The sequence below is a fragment of the Phyllostomus discolor genome, chromosome 5 (genome assembly GCF_004126475.2).
Source record: "Phyllostomus discolor isolate MPI-MPIP mPhyDis1 chromosome 5, mPhyDis1.pri.v3, whole genome shotgun sequence".
Classification (NCBI taxonomy): domain Eukaryota; kingdom Metazoa; phylum Chordata; class Mammalia; order Chiroptera; family Phyllostomidae; genus Phyllostomus; species Phyllostomus discolor.
Window position 1 is genome coordinate 6,161,632 of NC_040907.2, and position 24,175 is coordinate 6,185,806.

General features: G+C 61.2%; 1 long non-coding RNA gene across 1 annotated transcript in view; it reads right to left on the minus strand.

Moving 5' to 3' along the window:
- Positions 1–24,175, minus strand: part of LOC118500505 — an 82,176-nt gene that overhangs the window by 48,116 nt on the left and 9,885 nt on the right. Inside the window, exon 2 of the long non-coding RNA XR_004903054.1 lies at positions 1,714–1,865. This is a non-coding gene — a long non-coding RNA (uncharacterized LOC118500505). The remainder of the gene's footprint in view (positions 1–1,713; positions 1,866–24,175) is intronic.

A 24,175-nucleotide genomic window follows, 5' to 3' on the forward strand; every position in this document is an offset into this window, starting at 1 on the left:
CACAGAGCACCCGGTACCTGGAAAGGGCTGGGTGAGCGAGGAGAGGCTTGGTCACAACAGTCAGTCCCTTTCCGAACTCCCAGAGTCCCCAGCGTGCAGGAATCCCGCAGGGCTCACGGAGCCCATGCCCTAGGCCGGGTGCAAATCCCAGCTGGCACGGCCCCGGGAGCCAGCACGGAGTGGAAACTTCGGAGAGGAAGCAGCGAACAGGCATGTGTTGCCAAGCGAACAGAGAAAACAGGAGGCCTAAAAGCACGGGCGAACATGCCCCCTCGACCGGTGGCCACGGGCACAGGCGGGGAGCCCACCCAAGGCTCAAAGGCACGGCTGGTGCTGGTCGAGGAGGTGGAGTCGGGGAAGAAGAGCCCTGGAAGGTGCAGGCGTGCAGTTCTGGGGCTGAACCCAGCAGGACGGCAACCAAGAGTCCCCACAACTCCCCAACCCTCCCCGTCCTTGCCCCCCCCATCCCCCTCCCCCCACCACAGCAGCGGCACAGCCTAAGTGCAGACAGACCAACACATGCTGGACGCCAGGACCTCAGCCACAGGGCCGCCCCACCGAGGTACCCGAAGGCCTCATTTGCATCTGATTTGCAAACCCCTGGGCTGCAGCTACCGGCTGCTGTTAGTCCCCGAGGCGGCAGGGCCTGAGACAAAGCTGGCCCACGGCTCTGGGAACCTCTCAAACCCAGTGGGACACCAGGGCTCAGTCTCTCCAAGTACTTCCTCCTTGCAGTGTCAAAGTCCAGAGGCGCAGAGCCTGGCCACAGAGGGAGGGGCAGGACACGCCCGCCTGCGGTGCCCGTGGGGGGGGGAGGGGGAGCGTGCAGGAGGGGGACCCGGATGCCGTCTGGCACCCACCAGAGGAGCGGCCCCCAGCCTCGCCCTCCCAGCCATTCTCTAGGCCCTCTGCCCCAGCCCCCGCTCCAAGGCCGTGCCCATCAGTTTGACCAACACAGGACCCTCCTAGGCCGGTTCCCTCGGGATCTCAAGGAAACACTGAACAATGACCCATATGTGATCAACCACCGGTGCGTGCCAACCCCGCACCCGGAAAACCCTGTGTGACCCCTGCAGGTAAGTAAGTATCTGACAGGGTCAGAGCCCCCGTGGACTTCCCATCCCTGGCATCCGAGACCTTCCTTAGGCAAGGGGCGATTTTCATGCCTGTACAAAAAGACACCTGTGGCTTCTCTGAGGGGAGTCCTGCCTGGGCTGGAGGCCTCCCCCACCCCCCCGCCCCGGGGGAGCCCCGACAAGCCGCACGGGAGCTCAGAGCAGAGCAGCGGCCTCTGGCCACGCAGATGGGCTGGACCTACCGCTCCCAGAGGTGACATTGAGGAATGGCCAGGTGCTTAGCTCTGGGGGTGGGGTCTGCTTGCTGGAGCCCGGGCCTCGCCTGGAATCCCTGCCCACTGCCCGCACCGCTCAGTGGCATGGCCCACAGGATTCTCAAAGGTCGGTTCTGCCGATCTCTTTATGAGAGGGGAGAGCAGCGAGAGGGCAGCCAAGCCCGGGCCCGCCTGCAGGTGTCCTGGGCTCTTTTCCCAATCCTGCATTCTCTGGCTTTCACCTCGGGTGCCTGAGCTCCCACCGCCCAGGTCAGAACGCACTGGGAGAGGCCTAGGCAGTCCCTCCCCGAGGCCCCAACACTGGCCAACCACAGCCCCTACCCATAATTCCCAGTGACGTGCTGGGAGTCGGAAGCAGCTACCTTTGCGTCCCAAGGCGCCGGGGTCCGAAGTCCATTCCAAAGCACCCTGGCGAACGGCAGGACCCCTTCTGCAGGAGGGGGGCAGAGGAGGCGGCCGGAGAGGCGGGTGGGCTGGAGACGGGCTTTGCCTTCGCTCAGCAAGGTCCGCTCACCTGCCAAGGTGAGAAAGGAAAACGGATCATTAGGCTACAGTGGAGACCCACAGAGCTACTCCAGGGAGAAGGGCAAGGGAGGGCACAGTTCCGGCACCTTGCGCAGCGACCCGCCTGCAAGGCCGGAGAGCCTCGCGCGCCTGCCCGCCAGCCGGCAGACGGCACGGCGGTAGTGAGTGCCCGGCCTGACCCCACGGCCAATGCATCTTTTGCACAATTAGTAGCTGATTGCTAGTTGTCACACCTAACAACAACAACAAAAAAAATCAAACAGGTAGACGCAAGAATAGACCGGTCAGGTGTCACCCCAGGCAACAACCAAGGGGCCACACCCAAAGCTTGGCACCGGGGGGTGGGGTGAAAGGTCAGCCCGGCAGTGGAGCCAGCCAGCACTGGAAAGCAGATCAGACCCGGACCCGGGCAACCGACCCGACCTTTGGGCTCCCCGACCTCCCGCTGCCTCGAGATGTTCCCCCGGCCAGCGCCCGGCGGCTCCCATGACCCCCCAGTGGCCTCATGCAAGCTTCTAAAAATGGCATCAACAGGTGTCTCTGCTGCTACATAGATGGAGCGAGCGCTTGGTGTCTCCTCTGTTGCTGTCCCCTCCCCGCTGGGCCCTTTTCCCTCCCAGGGAAGACGAGGGGGCGTGTGCACCCCCCCCCAACAGGGGGCTTCCGAGGTGCATTTGTTGTAGGGCTGGGGCTGAAAAAAAACGTGGCCCAAAGAGTTGGTGCCCAGCTACCGGCAACCTTTGTATCAATGTAAGAAAATATTGTGGTGTTTCCATGGCGATTCCTGTTTTGAATATCCACTCCACTCACTTTTTAAAGGGCTTTTCCTGTTTGTGTTTCAACTTCAAACCTGTAAATATTGTCAGCCTTTTCAGAAAAACGAGCCCGTGTGTGTGCAAACACACCGGCGGCTACCGACCTCGGCGCGCGGCCCACCGGGCCTGGCGGCCCGGCCGCCTGGGCCTGAGAGCCGGCGGGGTGGGGGGCCCCGGGGGGCCCTCTGTCCACTCTCATGCCTCCCTTGCCTACATCAGGGAGGGAGGGGGCTGAAATCCTGGTCCTGCCCGCCCCCTCGGCCCGGGCATTGCAGCACCCACAGCGCCTGCGTGTTCCTGCTGCGTGTGAGTGGGCTCGGCCCTGACTCCGCAGTGTGGCATGGTGTGGGCAGCTGCCCGGCAGGTTCTCCAACCCGGCCCAGCCCTCGGGTCCCCCAGGGCCTCCCCGGAGTACACGAACCCCTCCTCTTCTGCCTCCCAAGGTTGGGCCATAAGTGGAAGGCGGGGTTGGCGCTTTGAAGGTGAGGGCTTCCAGCTCTACCCCACCTCCACTGCAGGGCAACGCCGCCAGCTCCCGAGGGGGAGCCCGGGGGTGGGGGGAGGCGGGCAGCGGGGGGTCTGGGGCTCGGATGGGCCGGCTCCCACCCCACCCCGCGGCAGCGCACAGGGTTAACAGCGGGTTTCCTGGTTTCCATGGATTCCCGCCAGGCCCCTAATGTGAGTTTCGTGTGATTTGGGGGAAGTGGATTTCCTTTGTTTTCCAGTTTGGGAATATTTTTTTCTTTAAAAAAGAGGAAAAAACACTTTAATGGGAACTTCAGGGCCACTGGGAACCTCACTCCTCTGGGCTCGGACACTCCCTGGCTCGCTGGTCCAGATCCCCCACCGTCCTGGGCAGCCCACCCACCGACCGAACACCTCTGAACTGAAGGAAGGGGTGTCTCAGCCCACCTACAGCTCCCCCTTGCCCAGAGCGCTCTTCTGCGGGGGGCAGGGCTCTGCCCTAACACCCATCAGCATGACCCCTGTGCCCCACCAACAGCCAGCGTCTTAGACAGGCGGCTGGTTTCCCTAGGGAAAGGGTCAAGGGAAACACCCCACCTCCCTGGCCCTGGGCAAGGGGCTGGAGAGACCAGGGTCCGATCACACATGAACGGTAAACATGAGCAACGCCAGGGTCCTATGTCCTGGCTCAGAAGGGGGTCCCAGGGACGGGGAAAAGGGTCTCGCAGGCCCTGGCGAGGCCCCTGTGCAGCCTCCTCCGGCTAAGGGACAGGCATGCCCAGGGCAGCAAGATCAACTGAACAAAGGGTGTGGCCCGGCCACCTCCTCCTCCTCCTCCTTCTCAGTCTTCCCCATTCCTGCCATCCTCCAGCCCTGCCAGGGTGCGGCCTCTCTCAGGGACTGTCCCCAACCAAGTGGCCTGACCCACTTACCAAACCAGGGCACGGGCCCCGGGGCCTGCCACGGACGGGGCCCTCCCACGGCACAGGCCCCGGGGCTGCGGCAGCAGCCGGCACCAGGGCAGGAGACGCAGAGCCCAGAGGACCGAGCCCTCTGGCCCGCAGCTCCGGGGGGAAGCGTGGGAGCCCCGCGCAGGGGCAGAAACAACACCGGGCTGAGAGGCCAAAGCCCTGGCTCCGAGTCCCAGCCCTGCCACCGAGGTCGCTGTGGGCTCTCGGATGGGCCATGTCACCCCCCTAGGGCCCAGTGTCCTGACTGCTCAGGGCAGACTGCACCTTCTTCCCTGCTACCTCCCAGCAGGGGACTGGCAGTGGCGGGGGAGGGGGGGGGAGCAGGGGAGATCAACAAGAGATGTCAAAGGCTCCAGAAATGTCCCGCCCTCTTCCTCCGCGTCTCCACAAGGTGCCCCTGCAGAATCTACCCCAAGCAGGCCCACTTGCCCCTCTACGCTGCTGCTCCTCCTGCCTCCTTCCTGGTGGCACCTTAAATCCACCCTCGGCGACAGTCCCTGGTTCACGAGTCCCTGTCTCCACCACTGGGTTTTTAGCGTCCTCACGGGCAGAGACAGCCCCCGTTGTCTGTCCGTGTGGCCCCACTGTGGGCAGCGTGAGCCTTCGTGGAGCTGAACCCGAGAGCTCAGGCCAGAACTGGATGGGCCTCCATGGCGCCATCCCTCTCCCACGACCGAGGACCTCGTCGCGACTCGATTTTCACCCTCCTTCCTCCTCGGTGGCCCAAGCCCCAGGCTGCACCTTGGTCCCTGCCCCTCCCCCATGAGCATCAGGATTAACACCTTTCCGGGTCAAGGGGACTGACTGCTGGGTTTCTTGATCCTCCTCCATCTGATTCCGATTAGAATGGACTGAGCACCTACTGTGTGCCGGGGAGCAACCTGGGCGTGGAGGGCCCCCTTGGAGGAGGGGCTTCTGCCCTCGGCCGACAGGCCTATGTGAGGACGGAGCGCATTAACTAACTGGGCGCCTCGGACTGGCCGTGCTAAGCGGTCACACCGAAGCCACACGAAGCAAGGATCCTGGTCCCTGTGGACAGACCAGGAAGGGCAGGCACAGAGGCACAAAGTGACTTGCCAAAGGTCACAGCTCCCCAGTGCTGCAGCCAGGCCTGGACGCGGGGCGGGTGGGCGGGCGGGCTCCAAGGCCCAACTCCCTTAAAAGCGCCTCTCCGGCCCCTCCCGGACCTCGGCCCCCACTCACACCTAAGGCTGTTTCCCCTCCTGAATCTCAGCTCTGCCCCCCAGATAAGCACCCCCGAAACCCCAGAGCCACCAGAAAGCACCTGGAGCATGACCAGGGGGAGGGCAAAGGCTGCGCTTGGGCACTTCCTCCTGGCTGGGCTCCACACACGCGAAGGCGGGTCCTGCGGCGGCGCACCTGGCGAGGGGCGCCCCCAGTCTCCTGCCTGGCAAACGGGGTCCCGGCTGTGGGGAAGGCCTTCTGGATGGGGAGAGGGCTGAGCTGCCCGTGGCTACCTGTCGTCTGACACAATGGGGACCACGGGGACGAGAAGGCCACCCGGGGAGAGGGCCACTCTGAGGGGCGAGGTTCCGTGGGGCGGGACCAACAACTTCCACTTCCCCTCTCCAGACGTGGGGCAGGCTCGGGGCTTTTTCCTGGGGCGGGGGTGGGGGTGGTGGGGACGGAGATGCTCCCGTCTCCTCCCCCCATCGGGACCTCCCACTGCCAGGACCATCTGCCTTGGAGACACGGGATGGAGAAAGGGGCCACGTGAATGTGTGTGGAGGGGGCGCCCGTCACCCCCCCCCAGAGGAGAGAAGACTCGGGGAGGCGGCGGGGAGAGACCTACACGGGGAGGACCGAGGGGTGGGAGAGCAGGCGGGGTGGGGGGCGGGGGGGAGGGGAGAGGACCGAGCCCTAATGAGCAGATTTCACAAACCGCCCGGAGTGAAAACAAAACACAGACGTGCAGGTTGCCCAACTCCAGGGCTGTATGGAAAAGGGGGGAAAAAAAACCAATAAAAAAATCCACATCTTAATACAAAAATCCTCCACGATGTGTTGTGGCACGAAAGTGTTTTTCACTGCATTTTTCATCTGTGATCTCACACAGCCTACGACGGGTACGCCCAGCGCGGTGAGGGTTTGGTGGTAGGTACACAGACAGAGCAAACACATACACAATTAACCAAAACAAGGGCGGCAGATAGGCGGACGGGTCCACGCTGGCATCTCCTGGCTCCCCGCGGCCTCCGGAGATGGCCGGGCGGGCCCGGCGAATGGGCCCCTTTAGATTTTTCGCGGGGAAATAAATGGGGCGAGAACACGGCTCAAGTGGAAGTTCTGAATTCTCAGAACTCTGCACGCGCAACTCCGGGCCGGCTGGTTCGGCGGCCTTTCTGTACAGGAGGGGCTGTCCTGTCGCCAGCTGGGGACGGAGAGGGGGACCCACCGCCTGGAGCCCCTCCTGCGAGCCACTCACCCCACAGTTGCTATCTGTCTCCCTTTTGTTCCACCCCTCCCCCCTTTTAATTGTTGGATGAGTTTACAGAGCTGTGAGCCAAAAACAATCAACTCGAGGGAACAGAGTTATACAAAAAAGGGCGTGTCGCCAGAGGGAGACCGGTATCCATGGAAACCACCACCTTGCCACAGCAGCCTAGGTGAAGCCAGGGTGAGGGGGATGGCGTGGGGGTGGGAGGGGCGCTCCACCCGCAACAGGGGCCCAGAAAATGCTGGGGTCACTGAACCCGAGGTAGCCACAGACAGTGTGGGGGGGTCAGAAGTGGGGTCAGCCAAGGACCCACGTGAGAACAGGGCTGTCAGCGCGCACAGGACCACCCACAGAGGTGCCACACCCACAGATGCCGCCCCACAGGGATCACGGGGACCTCGGAGCCCAGGGGGTCCCTGCACAAGCTCTGGAGCCAGACCGCCAGCTCTGAATCCTGGCTCTGCCCTTTACACGCTGGGTGACCCTCGGCAAATGACTTTCACCTCTCCGTGCCTCAGTTTCCTCATCTGTAAAATGGAGATGGTAATCTATCCTGGAGGCTAAACGAAGAGAAGGGGGAATGGCTCCCAGGGTCTGCCAGAGCGCAGGGGGAATGATGCTGACTCAGTACTAAGGGTTTGAACACATTAATACATAGAATAATCACAAGGGTCCAAGGGGGTCAGTTATTATCTCAGCTGGACAGTTAAGGAACGAAGACTCAGCAAGGGATACGACCCACCCAAGGTCACGGCCTCGGAAGTGATTTGAGCCCAGGCCTGTGCGACACCAGGCACCGTGCTGTTTGGCAAGGAGAGGGGGCAGGTGGGGCGGGGTGGGGAGGAAGCAAGGGGCGAATGGGTTCTCGGGAGGTTCTCTTTCCCGACTTCGATGCCCAGCAGCGGGACCCCAGCACATTTCCCCAGAGTTTACAAAGGAAAGCGGAAAACCTCCAAACCAGCGACAAGGGATGGAAGGAGCAAGAAGTAGGAAAAGCTGAGGCCCACGGGGCCCCATTCCTCAGGACCTGCTGTCCCAGTCCTGGCCCCGGAAGACCAACGACGCCCTCTGACCCTTGCCCCTGCCCAGGGAGCACCTCCGGCATCGGGAGGTCCCTGGAGAGGAGACAGCTGGGCTGGGGGCCCACCTCCAGGCCCAGAGCCCTGACACTTGGGAAAGGCCCTACTGCTGGCTCAGAGCCTTGCACATAGATAGCCCTACTGTGTGCTTCCCCACAGCCCAGGCAGTCCCGTGGAGGGGATGGGACGAGGGGAGCAAAGGGGAGCTCCGGCCTCCGCTACCGCAAGGCCAGGGCCAGGGCGGCCCGGGGCGGCCCAGGGCTGCCCGAGAGGCTGGGAGCTGGGGCCGGAGGCCACCTGCCCTGGCCGGTCTGTCCTTGCCCTGCTGGGAGCTGGGGGCCGCGTGGGCCTGGTGGCTCAGCCCTTTCTGCCATCGACCACCCCAACTCATTCAGATATTTCCTCTCTCACTTGCTTTTTTAAAAAAAATTTTAATGTTCTCTATAATTCATCCATCCCAGAAGATAATCGATAGAACCCGTAATGAAACTCTGAGCCATATTTTACGACCCGCTGCAAGCAGAAAGGGCCACATCAGCAGGGCCGGCCTCGGCTCTCCCGATCCGTCTTGCCCACGGCCCCGGGGACTGGGCTGCTTTCCTGGCTGGTCCTGCCCACGGCCCCCCACCCAGAGCTCTGCCCTTCGCTGTGCAGGGAGGGTGTGGACCACCCAGACCGGGGAGGAGGCACGGACCACCACACTGGCATCGCCCCAGCACCCAGACACTCCGCTCCACCAACTCCCGTCACAGGACGGTCACCCGCCATTGCAACGTCTTCCTGGAGCTGCCCCCTGACTGGGGACCCCAGCACCTCCACCCTGGAATCTCACAACTGTCTTCAGTCAGGGGTCTTCTGGGAGCCTGGAGACCCTCCTTGGGGGCTAGAGGCCTGCACAGGCCTTGGGAGTCAGGCAGGCCAGCACCCCACCACGGTATTCAGCCCCCCGCCCCAACAAAGGCCACCTGGGGGCGCTCAGTGGAGGGCGGGTCACTATAGCTCCTTTTTTGCTACCTGAAGCACGTCCATCTTCTTCCCGGTCTCCTCCCTGTGGGGGGAAGCGTGCGGATGAGCCAGCCTCAGGGGCTGGCTGAGGGGACACCCCCTTCCTGTGCTGCCGGGGCCGACTAGAGGACAGCAGAGCCCCACCCCTGCCCCTGGCACCGCCAACTCAAAGCCAATCAGCTCCTCTTAGAATCCCTGGCTGCCTGGCACCAATCAGGAAGCATCCAGTGCCCACGTTGGCACAGGTAACCCCGGTGTCCAATCAGAGCCCGTAGGACACTCCAACAGTCCGGCCACAAATAACTCACGCCAACGAGAAGTGTGGCCCAGCCACAGCGTGGACTGCCACACAGCCATGGACAGACATTTACGGAAAGCAGGAGACGGATGAGAAAAAGCCCAGACAACTCCACAGTTGGGAATGCCGCCCCACAGACCTCTTAGCCCTGTCCAGCATGGCTGCCACCAGCCACATGTGGCCACTGAGCCCTTGAAATGTGGCGGGTGTGACCGTGGAGCCGGATTTTTAATTTTACTTAATTTTAGTTACTTTAAGTTTAAATAGCCACATGTGACTTAAGCCTTACTATACTGGGCAGCTCGGGGTGAGAGAGAGAGAATTTCAAGGATATGAAAAAAATCTCTTAATAAACGTCTTACAGCCTGTTATCTCCGGGCAGCGGAATGGTCAGTAGTAACCACCATCGCAGATGGCTGAAGGGTGCAGGCTCCGTGCGCCCGGCTCAGTGTGCGATCAGGAGTTTACACGGGCTGCCCCACTGCCTGCCCACCCCGCCCCCGGATCACTGGCCCCACTTTACAGATGAGGGAACTGAGGTGCAGCGGAATCAAGTCATTTCCCCGCAGTCACACCGCTGGGTGGGCAAAGCTGGGGCTCGAACCCAGGGCTCTCTCTTCCCCTAACCCATCCTTTTAACCACTACACTACATATTTCAAAATTACTTCCTTCACACGTCTTTATGTATTCTAATGAACCGTAAGCACAAGTTATAATCAGGGAGAAAATGTTTTGTTTTTTTAAAAGACCCTAGAAGGAGGCAAATCTTTCCCCCCGCCCAGGAGAAGGGTATATGGAGAGATTAATGGGGCCCCTGGCCAGCTGGGCCTCCAGCTTGTGCACGGGAAAGGAGAAGGTGGTGTGGCCACAGGTCCCCCCCACCCACGCGCCCAGCACGCAGAAGGCCCGGGGCCCGCAGAGGATGCTGGGCCTCGGACTCCCCAGCAGCCAGGCTGCCGGTGGGACCCAGCTGCCTCCCGGCCCCGCCCTGGAGTCAGCTCCTGACAGGTTTCTCAGCGGTTTTGCAACCGTCCAGGCCTGCACCTTTGAACAGGCAGCAGGCCACGGGGCTGCTGGCACAGCCAGCACACGCCATTCCCACCGTGGACGACCCTCTCTCACCCGCTTCCCGTAGGGCCAGGAGCTCTGGGCCAGCCTCCCAGGACCGGGACGCGCTGCCTGCCCGCTGTGGGCGTGGGGAGGCTGGTTCTCCCCAGGAGGGCGGCGCTGCCCCTGCTCACTGCCCCTCCTCCTGGGCACTGTGTCGAGGTTCAGAGCAAGGAAGGGGGGGAGACCCCTTTGCAAAGGTCCGTGAGGAAAGAAGACACCCCAGTGAATACTGGGCGCAGCTAGCAGTGGAGGAATCAGGGATGATTCCGCGTAGTTTCTGCTTTTTAGCCGCGGTGCCAGCTGGGGTGTCGGGGACAGGGGGGCGGTGCCCCTCCTTGGGCCGGTTTCCGTTTCAGCGTTTTCCCCCTGAGGTGCACGGATTGTTCTGGTCTCAGGGTAGGCAGGACAGATAAATGTCCTTGCTTAGATTTGTGATGATAATGATGATGATGATGGTGATGATGATGATGGAGGAGGATTTGGGTTCCCCACCGTCTGCAGTTCTCTGCCATTTCCAATCTACCGCACGCTCCCCTCAGATTTATATATTTATTTTGGGAGCTGGTTTCAGGTGCTTCTGGTTTTATCAAACAATCAGCCCTGTGAGGTACGCTGGGTGTTTCCAGAAATTACATCACAAAAAATCATGCAATTAAAGTGTAAGGGGAAAAAAAAACATAGCTGTTGCTTCATTTTGTATTTTAATTAGTGACTTATTGTCAACCTAGACTTTTAACATGGAGGCGCCTGAGCAAAGCCAGTAAACAAGTTTTCCTGCCGAATCAATGTCACCTCTTCCCTCTTTCTCCTCCTCACCGGTCCCACTGTCACCTTCCAGATTCTCGCTGCCCTCTTTTCCCCCCTTACCCTGCATTCCTTGCCCAACCCATACTGGCCCTGAATAAAATTGGGGTACCCTGGCCCCCCCAGGACTCTCCTGCAGAAGCCCAGGCCTGTGTCACAGGAGAAGCCTCGGCGACAGGGAGGGTCCCGGCGGGGGACTCAGCGTGCAGCTGGCGGCGGCACCCTTTGCCCTGCACCCGTGCCGCTCCTCCAGGTCCCGGAGAACCCTCTGCTGCTGTGATGGCTCCGGGCTCAGGCAGGGAGGGAGGAAAGCCCAGGGCAGCACCGACTGCCACGGCAACGGTGACAGGGCGGAGACATGGGACACCCAGAGCCGGAGGAGGAGGACCGAGGTTTGGAGGCCTGGAGAGAGGGGGACGCCTCGCTGGCGTCGTCGGGAAGCCCCAGAGACCTCTGGTTGCCTGGGGGAAGGCGGCGAGGAGGCCCGGAGAAGGGGAGCGGAGGGAGCCCGTGGCCAGGGAGAGAGAGGCTGAGATCAGACAGGCTGGTCCAGATCACTCGGCAGCTCCGAGAAAGGACTGGTCCATCGGTCCCGGGCGCCCCAAAGGGGTAGATCCAGGTTGCCAGGGCCGACCGAGCTGCCACCGTTGGTGGAGTCCTGTTCTTCCCTCATGGAAAGGTCCCAGCTGGGGGGTGGCTGGGGGAGCAGGGAAGGAAGCTAATTTGCCTCCTCTAGCCTCGCGTCTGGGAGAGAAGGCCAAGGGCGGAGCTGAGCACACGGCTCTGCGTTCGGTCCCGCCGTCCAGGGCGGGCAGGCCAGCCTCGGTGTCCGTTAGAAGGGAGACCCCCGGGAGCTGCCTGTCTCCCCCTCACCAAGAGTGGACCCCACTGGGCGCCTCCATGTCCCTGTTCACTGGGGAGCACCTGAGCCCCTCCTGCCACCCCAGGGACTAGGCCATCTCAAAGAGGACAGGTGTCCACCAGGGCACTGCACAGGGACACGCCTCCCCAGTGCTGTCATCTCCAAAACCAAGGCCGAGACGCTGCGGGTGAACAGGCCTGCTTTGTGGGCTCCCCTGGGCGAAGGCCAGGCCATTTGGCACCCTGAGCAAAACCCCACAGCGGCCACTTTTATTCTGAGTGGGAAGGACCACAAGGGTGGACTTGGGCAGGGCTGTGTGGTCCCCTGGCTCACTCCCACTGCAGGCCATCCTCAAGCTGGGCCCCCTCGGCCTCCGACGCTGACAGCAACCTCGGCCCCCTCCCCTACGTTACAGCAGGTGGCCCGGTGACCTCGCTGGCAGCAGGGGGTGGGGGGCACCCAAGAATGCTCTGGCACACCTGGTGGCGGAGCGCCAGCCCCCCACTCACTAAGATTCCCCAAGAAAGGAAGCAGGAGAGGGAGGAGGACCCGGGGAGGAAGGGGCCGGACCTCCACATCATCACGCACCGGTGGGAGCCCAGACCCAGCCCCGAGACGGATCCTGCCGGGTTTCAGCTTCAATCGGAAGGGAAAGCTCCCATCAAACATGGGCTGGGCAGGGATGTGGGCACTGAGATTAGGAGTTTGGAAAACCATCTGAGGAAGCTGGCCCTGGGAAGACAGCAGCAGGATTTAATACCTGATCCCGGCTGTCTGGTAAACACCCTGAGCCATCCCTGCGCTCCGTTAGGCAGCCTCGGATCCTCAGGTGTGCCGGCGACGGGCGGGCAGGTAGAGACAGACGTGGGCAGAGACAGGAAGGGAGGGAGTGTGGGCCTGGGGGGAGGGGTGGGGGAGGAGCCGGCCTGGGAGGGGAGGGCGGGTGGCAGCCAAGCCAGACAGTCAATGAAACAGCTGGCAGGTGCAGGGGAGGGGGGCGGGCGGGGGGAGGGACAGGTAAGCTGAGCAGGGGGCTCGGGATACTTGGGGATGCCCCGTCGCACCCCAGGGGGCCGAGCAGGATGGGATGAAGAGTCAGGGGCTTATGGGGCAGAGACCTAGGGGTTCTGGTCATCTTTTCTCCTAATTAAAAGGGGAAAGTGAGGAGGTGCTGTAGACCAGGCCATGTGTCCCCCCAAAACATCAAACAGGACGAAGCAGCAGTGGGGCAGCCAGCTTCCAGGGCTTCCTGTGGCCACTTAGGAGAGCAATCCACTGGTGTCCTTTAGGGTCACCCTCTCCCCAACTCCTACACGGAGACCCCACACCGAAAAGAAAGTCAAATGCATCACTGGGACAGCATCCTTCTACCCCAGGCTGCAGCAGACATGAGACAACCAGCATGGAGAAGCAGCAGGGAGGGTGGGGAGCCGCTTCTCGGAGGGGCCGCACCTCCCCAGAGGTGCCTTGGGGGGCATTAAGAGTAGATAAGTAGAAAGAGGGGCGCCCGGGGTCCTGGTTGTTCGGGGGTGGACCCCGAAGCTGTGATCCCAGCACAGAGATTGAGCCCCAGAGGCAGGCCCGGTGCCACCTCCGCCACCGGGCCCGAGCGGGCCACACCGCTAATCCCCTTTTCCCGTTTCCGCGCGTCTGCTCCTTGATCTAATTACAGTTTTGGGCTGCCACGCACCGGGAGTGCAGCCCCCGGGTCTGGTGCTACAGCTCTCTAAGTCCATGGGTGCCCGGGAGGGCACCTCCTAGCTCTCAGAGGGTTGCAGACTGTCTCGGGAGCTAAAGGACCTCCTCTCTGGCTCCTTTCAGCCGCCCTCGCAAAGCTGCCCCAGACTTGACCACGCCCACCGGCTCAAGTCCTCCTGTCCGCCCCCTCAGCTAGGGGCCCAGAGCCACCGGGGTCTCCTGGGTCCCCAGCAGCTAGAAGGAGGTTCCTGTCCTGTCGCAGGCCTGGGCTCGGAGTCCCTTGCCTTCTGTGCATTCCCTAAACCCTACCATCCCAAGAGGTCTCGTCCACAGCCCCTTGACCCGAGAGGAAGCCAGGAGGCCCAGATGGAGAAACTTCCGGCTCCAACGATAACCACACGGGGCACTGGCCATGCCGCTGGGGGCCGGCCTGACCCTTGTGTGTCGCTCAGCACCCGAGTCTGCTCCCGCCATGACCCTGCAGCCCCTCGAGGGCTCACCCACCAGGGGAGGCCGGGAGCCTGTGCCCACCCTCTTCTCCCTCAGTGCCACGTCCCCCACCACCCGCCCCCGAGCAGAGCGCTGACACCCAGGGCTTCTCTACCTGCCACAGTCGCCCGAGTCCCCCCGAGTGGCTGCTGCCACTGTTTCCACGCCGGCGTCGCGCTCAGAATCTCTCCTCACCTCTGGCCTCGCCAGTATCAACACTTCGAATCTTTACACGGAACACACACACACACACACACACACACACACAGACACCCTGCTCCCGAGCGAGGGAGAGAGAACACGCTGAGAAAACCCCCGCGAGACCCGGGCTTGGGGCTGGAAACCGGTGTCACCGGCTCCCCGATTCCCCCGCACCAGGCAGGCGGCCAGAGAACCCTGGGCAGTACATGCTGCCGGCCTCGCCAGACATCAGAACACTTGTTCGGGTCCCTGCCTTTGGGAGCTGGTCCCCCCGCGCATCGCTCGGGGCCATGGCGGCTGCTAATTTTTCAGAGATAAACAAACCGGTTTGGATAAAACAAGAACCAACCTGAAATCGTCTCCCAAAACTCAAAATGAAACTCTCCAGTCACCCCTTTCGGTCCCTCCTCCGCCTTCCTACGCCGTCAGCCAGGCCCCTACATTCCGACGACCGGGTTTAAAAAAAAAAAAAATCCAGTCCTCTAGCCTTTTTGCTCGCAGACGCAACCAAACCCGGGGCCATCCGGGCCAACCTGAGGAGGTGATGGGTGGGGAGGTGGCTTATGGGAAACGTCCCGCGCTGAGTTTCTCAGGTATGCCCTGGGCAGAGGGCGAAACGGAGAGGGCGAATGTGGATGGGCCGGTGAGCCTCCACCGGGGTTGGCATCAATCTGGGCCTCCTTCCCTGGCTCACTGCGGGCTCAGGGCCTCTCCCCCAGGCTCCCATCACTGCCCTCAAACAACTACAGCCCCTTGAAAAGGGGGACGAGTGACTAGGACATCTGGTCGACCCCTTCTTTCTAGGCGCAGAGGAGAGTTTGCTCAGTTCCCCTCGGGGGTTCAGCAGGTGCATGGAAGCTCAGCGTCGAGACAGGGAGGAGGCCAAAGGGCAGAGAGCAAAGGCACAGCCCTGAGGTCCGTGGCCACGTGTCTCCACGCAGGCTCGGTGCGTGACGTGCCTGCCCGCAGCCAGAGTCACTCGTGCCTGATGCATCCTCACCCGTCACCCCGCCCCACGCGATGGGGCCCCCCGTGCCCCCCACCGCGCTCTCCGTGGGGCCTTCTCTGCCTTCTGCCCTGAGCTGGTCTGGAACCTCCGCCACGGCTCCCGCCCTTCAAGTCCCCATCCGTGGGGTCTGCTCGGTCCCCGGAGCTAATTTACACCCGTCAGGGTTTAAAATAGCAGAGGCATAAATGAAAAGTCCAATTTCTTCAAATTTGCATTGTAAAACCATCCTTCAACTTCCTTGAAATAAATTTTACTATTTTATTAGTGCAAACAAAATGGTAATAAAACACTAATACAGCGCCTTGTATCCAGGGGAAGAGCTAAAATTAACATAGAGCGAGCAGTGTTTGCTATTACATTCAATTACCTTTTTACTTGAGATTTACATTCTCATCCCCTTAATCTCCATAGTAGTGGCTTCGTTCCTGCCAGGCGCTGCCCTTCCGGAGCCCCCCACAGCTGGAAGCCAGACCTCCTGCCCAGACGGCACGCACCCCGGGCATGGCGCCTACCCCGCTCGCCACAGCTGCCTCTCGTCCTGGGTACCCCTTCTCGCCCCCGGCTCGTCACTTCCTCACATCTCAGCCTCTCGGCGCTCGGCAAGTTCAAGCCAGAGGGCTCTGACGGGAGGCTCATTCAGACATGCAGTTACCAACAGGCAGGTGCAGGGGGCACGGGCCAGGGGCCATGCTGGGCCAGCCTGGAAAGGCTCTCTCCCTGGCAGGGAGCTCCTGGGCGCCCTGCGAAACTGGCATCTCTGGTTTGACAGGTTGTGGGAGAGGGTTTGCTGCATGGCACAGCAGGGGACTCGGGATTACGGCAGGAAGCTCAGCCGCCCTGAAGTGGGGAGGGACAAGGAGCCGCAGGGGGCAGCCTCTTCTTACTCACTCCGCAGACGGCAAAGCTGAGGTCTCAGGAAGGGGCTGTTTGTGGGTGACAGGGGTGGGTGCTCTTTCCTCCACAGGGAGTGTCCCTAAACCCCGAGGACCAGTCACCCCCAACCACAGCCACGAAACACCTGATCCTCCGGGAGAGTCCCTTGGTCTCCCAGGAGTGGAGGGAAGCAGAATCCCCTGTCCGGGACAGGTCATCCCTGCCCTGAGCCATCGGGGGGACGGGGGGGGGAGATGACCCAGTTTGCCAGTGGCCCAAAGATTCTGTCCCGATTCCAGATCTGTCACTGACCAGCTGTGTGACCTTGAACAAGGGGCCTCCCCTCGCTGGGCCCATTGCTTTGTCTGTGAAAGAAGCACAATAACCCCTGGGCTGCCTTCTCAGGAACGAGGGATCACCAGGACCAGAGAACCCAGAAGGCCCCTCCAAGCCCACGGAGCCCTGCAGCTCTCGACAGTGGATCCGTCGCCGAGATGGTCTCGGCCCGGGGGCAGGGGAGCACCAGCAACAGGGCCCCCCCCCAGGCCTTGGACCTGAGTGTCTGAGCCGCATAGGCCAGGCCACTGTGGGCCTCGGGGGCTCTCTTCGCCTCTAACTCACAAGCTTCCTTTCTCTCACCGGTGGAACCACTGCCAAGGTCCTGGATTAATGAGTCCTACCCAATCTTTTGAACTAATGTTGAAGAAAGAGTCACAGGGATCAGCCAGGGCCCAGGCTGCCTCCAGGGCTCACCAGGAGATCTGCTTTGGGGCAGGGGGACAAGACGGTACAGGAAAAAACAGATGTCCGGCCCCCTGGGGTGCTCCTATTTCCCTGGCTGTTACAGCCAGGAAAGAAGTGATTAAGACGAAAGGGGAGACACGTACACACACAACCACACACAATCACATTTACAATCACTCAGTCTTACACACACAGTCCCAAGCACAGTCTCACACACTGCCACCACAATCTCCCTCTCTCTCACACACACCCCCTATCCCCCACTCTCCTCTCTCAAGGTCTTTCTTCCTGAATCTTATTCCTAAGCAGTCGTCCAGTGGGCACCAGGAGGAATGTTCTAGTGTACACTGGTATAAGACCAACTTATCCTCACGCCTGATCACAAGGAACTCTGAGTCCCACTAGAACGGAGCCACTTCTGGGACACCCAGAGGCAGGGATCTTCTCGAACCCGACTGGAAGTCAGGGCAAAAGCTGTAGGCGGCTGCGCATCATTGGCCAGAACCACCGCACGAAACATCCGCGGTCACCAGAGCCCAATCTGGCCGTCCTTGCTCCGGCCCTTTCATCTCGGGTCCCTCCACACCACCCCATCACACTCTGGCCCAGAGGTGAACGTTAGGAAATAGCTTCCATATTCCGCAAGCAAAAGGCAAAACCCACTGCAAGAAGCAACCCCACTCGCAAACGTGAGGCGTTTTATTCGGTTCAGGCTGGTCCTCTGCATTTTTTTTCCTTCATTTTCCCCTCCCCGCTGGAGAAACAAAAGGAAGTTTGTTGCTGAGGCTCAAACGTTTCTTGGGCCTTGTCCGAGTCCTACCTTGTTTTTCTTTTCCTTTCTGTCTGCCCCTCACCCCCACCCCACCTTCCCTGCCTCTCCACCTTGAATAAATAAAGCACCTGAAGCTGGCACAGACTGGTAAGGAGAGTACAAACTCTCTCTTAATTTTACAATTTTTTTTTTTTTTACCACGCTGGCCTAGGGTTTTGGGCAAAGGACAAAAGCTATTGTTGAACAGCACAACACGGAGGTCTGAGTCACCGATACGCCTCGGCTTCTGGAGATCTCATAGGTCTCCGCGGCTGGCAGAGCCGGTGAGCTCAGCGCCCTGCGGGGGCCGTGGGCGCAGGCGTCCTCTCGCCGGGTGCTGCCCCGCCGCCTCCCCCTCCCCGGGGCTCCCTGCTGGGCCGACCCGTGGGCACTGCTGGTTTTTAATCACAGGGGAGAATTTAAAGAAAACGTTGTGAAATAAAAAACAAATCGCCACCGTGCCATCGCCCCGGACGCTGTAATTTTCGTTTCGGAGGATTGCCTTTCACGCTTTGTCCCCACGCGGCTGTGATTTCTAGATAGTTTCTGTCCCGGCGTTCAACAACATTGGCCTTCGGGGTGTTTTTTTTTTTCCACTCCCATAATAAACATTTTTTTCTGCGTTTCGAAACCATCTACGGGATTATGACTCGCGGAGGTCACACAGTATTTCTTCTCCTGGGCTGTTGCTGGGCCGACGCCGTGAAGTAAGACTGGGAGAAGAAAGGGGTAGCCGGGGGAGACCTGGCCACGGACTGAATCATGATCCACACGATTCTGGCCAAGGTGGGGGCTCTGCCTGAGTGATTCAGATCACCTTGGCCTCGGAGTGTGTCCCTGGAGGACAGGCAGAGGTCCTGCCAGAGCCCGGCCCATCTTGTGGCGGGCCAGGATGGGGCCATGGACGCCCCTGCCCCGATGCCCAGAGACCACGCTGGCTCGATCCTCGCGCCGACCCTCACCCCCGCGAGCCCCACTTCCTCCTCCTACAGCGCCCTGGCAGCAAAGGGCCCACGACAACACGCTGTTCTCCTTTTTTATATCTGAATATCTCCGAGCACTTAGCAAAGACGTTCATTTTCTCATTACCCCAAGGAGAGGAGGTCATTTGGGAAAATGGTACAAATATTCCCATTTGTCAAAAGCCAGAAGGAAGTGAGTTAAAAGGAAAATTCTACCACTTAACGGCGCACAGCCAGCCCAGGAGAGGAGGCAGGCAAGGGTCTTTTCCGCCTCCCCGCTGCCCCGGTTTGCTTTTCCCGACGCAGCGGCAGGAACCTCATTACGGAAGCGATGGCTCGGGCCCAAGCCCAGGTCTCCACTTTGCTGGGAATCAATCGCTCCCCCGTGGCCGCAGCGTGGGAGACCCTCCCACCTCGCCCTGGGTCTCCACCAAAACCATATTCTCCTATGATTCTAACGAGGTAGAAGGCGTAGGTATGAAAACACATCCAGTCGCCAAAGGGAAAAAAAGACACCAGGAGGAAATAAATGCACTACATGCTAACCCAGGTAGCGTTGCCTTAGTTAAACGATTGGTGTTTGTTTTTTCCCCTTATCTCTCCTTTCAAAAAACGGTTAAACCACGGCTCCGGGTCCCCAGTGCGTGGGCAGAAGAAGTGTGCGTTCCAGAGTCAGACCCACCTGCCCCCAAACCCCGGCCCTCCTCTCTCTCGGGAACGCGGGCGAAGGACTTAACCTGTCTGAGCACTGCGTCCTGGCTGGCGCAACGGGAACTGAACCTCCCCCTGTCCTGTGCCCTTCAGTCCCACAGAAAGTCACGGCACCGCATCTGACACGTAGCTGGTGCTCGGTGAACGTCTGTTTCCTTTCTCTTTCACTGGAATGAACATGCAAAACCCACTCGGCCGGCCGGCGTGCTTGCTGCCCCACGGGGACAGAAGTAAGATGTTTTACCTGCACCCTCTCGGGTTTCACGCACCTCCGTCTCCCCCATCTCCTCCTGCCCCCACCCCCAGGCGCCCCGCTCCCCCAGCCACCACCCAGGCCTCAGGATGCCGGTCCTGGCTCTCCCGAGACTCACCTGGAAGGTGACAAGCGGGACTCTGGGACGAGAGACAGGCCCCTGTGTGACCTCCTCCACCCGGACAGGCCCGGGCTAGCCCCTCCAGGCAGCAAACAGGCCTCGTGGAAGGACTCGGAGGGCGCACGGGGCGATCCCCAGGTTTGCACCTTCCTGGCAGCCGCCCTCAGGAACAGGTGCCAGGCTGCAAAGGCCACCTGCTCCCGGGGGAGGGCAAGGGCCACTCCCGACTGCTGAGGAAGAGCCAAGGAAAACCAAGATGGCGCCAGCATCTGGGAGCCGACTCCACCCTGGGCCGGGTGGGGTGGGCCGGGCCGGCCCCGGGGGCCGCCACCTCGGGGGCCCGAGCCCAGCCCTGGGCATGCAGGCCTTCTCTCCCTGCTCCCTCCGGGGCTCTGCGCTGGACCCACATGTTTGCTTTGCCGGGTCAGCAGTTCTGCTTACGGAATTCTGGTGGACACAGCCGCTGCTGGGCAGGGGCTCCAGGCCGATCTTCCTGCAGCCCGAACACAGGGACAGGCTGGAGCCCCCCTCCCACCACCACCCCTCTGGCCTTCCTGGTGGCAGATGGGGAGAAAGGAGCAGTAACAGCAATAGCGATGACAGGTACCCCTGGCTGTCGTGGGCCAGGTCCCTTAGCCACATCATTTCCCTTCACTTCACAGAAGGCGACAGACGCTATTACCATTCCCCTTCCACCAGTGAGGAAACTGAGGCTCCCAAGGGGTCGGGGTGCCCAAGATCACGGCACTAACAAAGGCCAGGATCTGGCCCTGTGCAAGGAACCAGTTCACGGCGGTACCTCCACACGGGGCCCCTCGCCCAGCTTAGCTCCGGAAGCCGCCACCCTCCACTAGGCCTTTCCCAGAGGGGGCTCCCGACAGACACCCCAGCCACGGGGGACGCGTGAACCCCCAAAAAGGAGGCTGGATGTAATTCAGCCAAAAGGAATGCTTCTCCTTGCCTCTTACCGCCCTCCCGCCACGGCCTCCAGAGAGAGGGCAGACTCAGCACCTCCACTGAGAGGATGGCCGGGCCAAACAGATGCCGGTTTACGAATGTGGGGTGGCCGGAGGAGCATCTGCCAGGTGCCAGGAGGACCCCCCTCCCTGGCTCCCCTGAGAACGTTTAAGTGGGGAGGTCTGGGGCCATGCAGCCATCGGCAAGGGCCAGGAACAAGTAAATGGCTATTGGCGGATGTACTGGTTTGGACAGGGAGAGAGGAGAACTATGGAGGCCTTGGCCGACACAACCCCTCGAGATGGCAAGTCTCTGCAAACCAGGGACGATGCCCGCTTGAAACGGCTCGCCCTTCCTTTCAACATGAAACCGGGTCTCCGATGGGAAGCTGGCCACTGAGAGGGGGGTGCCCGGCACGATCCCCACAGCACGGGCCACCATGCTCCCCGGCAGCCAGCAGAAGGTCCCAGGAAAGCCGGTGGGTCCCCGCAGGGTGGGGGCCGGGCGGGCCACCAGGGGCAGACAGTCTCCAGTCGTGCTGAGCACAGCACATCGCTTCATTCAGGAGCCCGGAGCAAAGCGCCCAGCTGGGTCTCGAGTTGATTCAGCCCTTAACTCGTTCGGGATCGCCGACAGAACCACGGAGGTGGTGGGGGTGGGGGGTCTGCAGCAACCTGGGGGAGGGGGAGGGCATACCTGGGGTTGGGGGGGGCTCTAGGCTGGGGCAGGCTGATAATGCTGACACCTATAAAGAGAAATCACCGTTCTTTCCAAAACCCCTCTGAAATCCAAACAGCCGTCGGCTGTTTAGGGGAGGGACGAGCGGGCCTGTGTTGGGGTGGGGGGGAGGGCGGGAGGGGGAGCCTGTTTTCTCCCCGCTGCCAAATTCCCATTCGCTGTCAGCTCCAATCCGTTGGGAGCATACTGACTCCATTGCCTTTTCACGGGGAAAGGGGCCCGCACAATGCGAGGGGCTTTTCAGCTCCACATTAGCACACAGGGCGCTGGGCAATGTCCAGGGACGCATACACACACACACCCCACCCCCCCGCCCCCGGAGGCCCCGGCTCCACCCCCACCCTGAACACCCCGGCCGGCCCCGCCAGCGCCACATCTGGGCCCCCCCCCCCCCACTTTACGCCGCGGGGTGTTTTCAAATGCAGTTTGGCCGGTGTGTGCGCACATGCGTGTGCACATGCGTGTGGGCGGGGTAGGGGCTCTAACTCACAAGCAGAAGGACCTGCAAGAGTTCATTTCAGGGGAGTTCCAGCTCTTCCCTCTGTCCGCAGAGAGGGCGGATGGGGAGCAGGGATCCAAAAGAAGCTTCCAGAAGAAAGGGGCTGGGGAGCAGGAGGCTCGCTGAAGCTCACCCGGGGAAGCGTGGATGGACGGAGAAATCAGAAGTTGGTCAGGAGTGTCCCTAGACTAGAACTTGGCAGCCACAAAAGCTCTTCAATAATCATTATGGAAATGATATCAACAATTATAATAATGATGATGATCACGGCGGCCCCCACTTTCCGAGTGCTCACTATGTGCCCGGTGCTCTGCTTACTGTCTGTGCCCGTCGGCTGGCCCACTGACCTCAGGGACCCGACGAGGCAGGCACTGTTCCCTGTCAGCCCAATTCCAGAGCCCCGCCTGAGGTCACAAGACCAAAAGCGGGAGAGAGATTTGAACCCCGTTCTGCCGTAACTCGAGACCCACCCCATCTCCCTGCCCCGGGAGGGAGGCGACCCACGGTGGAATCTCAGGGGAAGGCGGCCCCAGCACCGTAGAGGCCTCGGCCCCAGGTAGGGACCCTCTGGGACACCTGGGTGTGTTCCTGCTGGCCAGCCCCCACCTCCGTCACCATCCTGGGGGGGGCAGCCCTGTAGCCGGGGCTCTGACGGAAGCACCCCTCGGACACTCCTCCCGTCCGGTGGAACCGCATGTGATGATGGGGGCCTGCCTGCCAGTCTCCCCAGGGCTGCCCAGGTCAGCAGCCACCAGCCACGCGTGGCTACAGGGCGCTTGACCTGTGTCTGGTTCGTGCGTGGAAGAACGGAAGTTTTCATTTCATTTCACTTCATTTCAATGGCCACGTGGGCTAGTGGCTCCTGTACGGGACAGCACACATCTGGGACCCCTCCGGCTGCCCCTTTCCTCACAGCCCAAGAGGTAGTTGGGAAGAAGATGGAGGCGTGGCCCACGAGCAAGGCCACCGCCTCCACACCGGCACCGCCCGCAGTATCACGACCCTTCAGACACCTCTGGCCTGCCCCCAGCCTGTCTCCTTGTCTGTCTCCCTCCTTCCTTCCTTCCTTCCTTCCTTCCTTCCTCCTTTTCTTTCTCTTGCTACTCATTCTTTCTCTCTTTCTCTTGCTTTTTCTTTCTCTCTCTCCTTCCTCCCTTCCTTTCCTCTCTCTCTCTCTCCCTCTTTCTTAGAAAAAAAGCATCAGTTTAATTAGATAAATCCTCTGAGCATGTGGCCTGGAGTTCGTCATGGAAATTAACCTGCTCCCAGATCTCAGATAGTGAAACAGGAACCGGGGTGTTTGGGCACAGCACAGTGAAATGGGAGAGGCCGATGGAGTTTCATACACCTCATCTTCCATAAGTGCCCCTTGCCCCTCCAGTGCCCCCCGCTTCGCAGCCCCCCTGCCCTTGCCTCCTTAGATTGCTGCCTCTGCCTCTTCTCCTGGCCCTCCTCTCCAACCTCCACCCAGCCTGGGAAGGGCACCCCGGGGGCAGGATCACTAAAAGATGGGGGGGTGAGGGGGAACCCCAGCTCCACATAAGCCTCCGCAATCAGCTCCCGTCACCCAGGGACCCCGATTTGGGCCCAAGGCTGGCCCGTTACCCTCCTCCCGCAGCCCCTGCCGGGCACGTTTAGCGCGTCCCGTGACGTAACGCTCCAAGTCGAACCCCAGCAAATGCTGGCCGCGATGCCTGCCGTCTACTTAATTCTTGAAAGATGGGGATTCCGAGCGCCACTTTACAGATGTGGAGGCAAAGGGCGAGAGGGATCCATCTGCCCAACCGGGAGAACCAGGATTCACGTGGGACTCAGCGTAACTCCGCAAGCTCGCCGCTGACCTCCGCCGGACGCACCGCCTCCGGCGGAGCGGAGCCCAGCACACAGGCCTGGGGGGGCCCGGCCCTCAGCGCGACACTCTCAGGCTGTGCGAACGCAGGCCGAACCTCTCCCCCCACCCCCACCGGCGCACGGCACCCGAGGCCGGGGTCTGCCCCACCCCGCCCTCTGACTGCCCGGCCCACCCCGAGCTCCAGGAATATCAGTCTGACCACAGCGGGAAAGAGAAACCAGCAGCCCCTACCTGTCTGGGGTCTGACTCCAAATGTGAGCACTGTCTTGCTTCTTGTCCTCTTCTGAGTAATCACCAAAAATACCAGGGGGGCCCCTGGCAGCCCCGAGAGGAAAAACACAAAACTCATCATTTCTCACCGACACCACAGCACCCCACACCCAGTAGGGCCCAGCCCCCCCACCCCCCGGACACACAGAGGGTGACCTCTCGCCACTCTCCCTCCCACAGGACTCCCTGGTGGGCAGCAAGCGCGTCCACACTCAGCCCCACACAGGGGCGGGGCCTGTTCTG